The sequence below is a fragment of the Acipenser ruthenus genome, chromosome 29 (assembly GCF_902713425.1).
Source record: "Acipenser ruthenus chromosome 29, fAciRut3.2 maternal haplotype, whole genome shotgun sequence".
Classification (NCBI taxonomy): Eukaryota; Metazoa; Chordata; class Actinopteri; order Acipenseriformes; family Acipenseridae; genus Acipenser; species Acipenser ruthenus.
The window spans coordinates 20,037,142-20,039,654 of NC_081217.1; positions in this window are offsets into that span (position 1 = coordinate 20,037,142).

The window sequence follows — 2,513 nt, forward strand, 5'->3', positions numbered from 1 at the left end:
TGCTACCACCTAGTTTTACTAGCTAATAAATCCTGGCAAGATGAGTGTGACTTCTGAGCTGACAACCTCGTGCTTTGACCCAATGACTGTCAAAGAGACTGGGGGGGGGGTACTATAGCCCGCCCCTCCAGAACATGCCCTCTGTACCTCAGCTTCCGAAAAGCTCCAGTGTCGCAATTCCGATATTCTACATCATTGGAGTACACATAGACACATTTTGAACCAGCATAATACCAGTGTATTTCCTTTCAGATAGCACAATCATTAGTACATTAATCACTGTACAGTGGTAGCATTCTGTCTGCAACAGATATAGTTCCATGGTACTGAAATGGATTGCCTGTGTGTACTGGGTCATACCATTGGTTTACCACTGTGTACCATTACACCAATGTCTTGTACCATTGTAGTTGCTCTTGTGCCATTGCCCCTTGCTGCCAAACCATTGCATTGCTACTTTAGTGCCACTTCTGACATTTCCACAAACAAGTGGTGTGAGTGATTCAAGGGTTGCAAATGGAATATGTTTTTAAAAGACTAGGGATGATTAGATAGAGAACATGTCTTCATGGATGGTTAAAACGCATTCATTTTGGCATTTAATATTGTCGGTATAGATCATTTTTATAATTTGTAACATAGTCAAGTATGCTGTTGAGCTCACATAACATATTAAACTAGACTGAGCTGTATACTGCAATTAGAATCAGCTGTAACACATTTTTTCCTTTTTATGGATTCCATTGATTACATTTAATGGTTCGCCACTGTGGAAAGATTAGGTAGATTGTGTGACAAAACTGTAGAAACGGTCGAAGACTATTTGATAGTTTTAAGAAGAGTTTAAATGATCCACTTCGGTAAGAGCTTGATAACCACAGTTAATACTCATTAATCAACCATCAAATGCCAGCGGCACTGGTATAGGTTTCCCAAGAGCGTGCTAGAGGAGAGATCCACTGCCTTTTCAACAACAAATGGGTGCTGCACATCCAAGATTTGGTATCGGCCAAATATAGCACAGTCAGAGTCAAATGTCCCAAATAGAGCAATAAATAATGGTGCCATCAGCATAGTAATGAAATATAAAGCTGCAGCAGATAATAGTGTTGCAAGGGTAAGTATATTGATTCTAAATTCTAGTAGTCCTTGCATGGAGCCATTGGAAATATTTATGTCATATGCACATCCTATCTATACTAAAAGGACTGGGTATAAGGATAAAAAATAATCTGTTCTGATGAAAATGACTACAAAAACAGAGAAAGGAATTAATAAATCTTAAGAAAAGAGGATAGAAGGATAAGTTATTGAGAGAGAATTGAGAAAAGTTGACAAACTCAATAGGAATGAACTACCTTATTATAAGAAAAGGGAAGAGAGGGTTAGAGACTACCATTAATAATGACATATTCTACATTTTTACCCAACATTTCAAAAATAGTTTTGAAGCATTTACGTATACTTCATAATTCAGAAAATAATTAAACAAATATTGCCAAAGGCACCGATCGTAATTTTTAGAAGGGATCAATACATTTAAGGAACTTTGAAACCTGTAAGAGCACATGTAAAGAGCGTGCAAATATATTGGTAAAGATAAAAGTGAAATCGCAAATAAAGAAAACAAATATTCAGTCTTCAAAAATCCATCATGCAAGAATAGCAACCTTGTAGATGGTATGTTTTGCATAAAATGTAATCAAATAAAATATGTAAGAGAGACAGGTACATCATTATATATAAAAGAATAAGAACCACCTATCAAATATAAGAACTAAAAAAGCCAATAGTTCAGCACTTTACAAGGAACAGGCTCACCATGAACGTGGTTTTAGAAAACATTGAATTAGATAATGAACAGCATAAAAGAATAAAATGAATGGACCATAATCGTCACAGCTTTAAAGTCATTCAGAATAGTTCTTCCAGTTCTGGGTAATCACTATTGCAAAAAAATAATAAAAAAATAAAAAAATAAAAATGAACCTTTGAATATGAATATAGATATATTATTATTTCATATGGAGATCAGCGTTTGACAGATCAAACGAGCTGTGAAGAATTTAAAGCCTTGCAGTGACATCCTCTAGGCCTGCAGTATGCCTGAACGGTATAGCAAATATCTACAGTAATTGGCTGTAAGAGCACTAATGGGGAAACCAATAGAAAATGAGTCCCTCGAATGCGTGGATCCCATTACTGGGCTGATTTTCCAGCTGGGCTTCCTACCAACTTGGTCTTAAGAGTGGTTTGTTGTTCCAGTTGTCCATTTGTTTCCACAGTGTGCGAGGGGGCTTTGCTGGTAAGTGGTAACTATGACAGCGGCCGTTTGTGCTGTGGGGGATGAACATTATACCATTTGAATTAGGCCCTTATTTATATGATCCTTAATCAAGCTTACTGTTTCAAGTAATATCTCTGTAAAGACTCCTCGGGGCGTTTGGGACGCGGGCTGTACCAGTATCATCCTGTGCACTGAAGCCCATCGACGAAGTATTGTGCACCGAAGC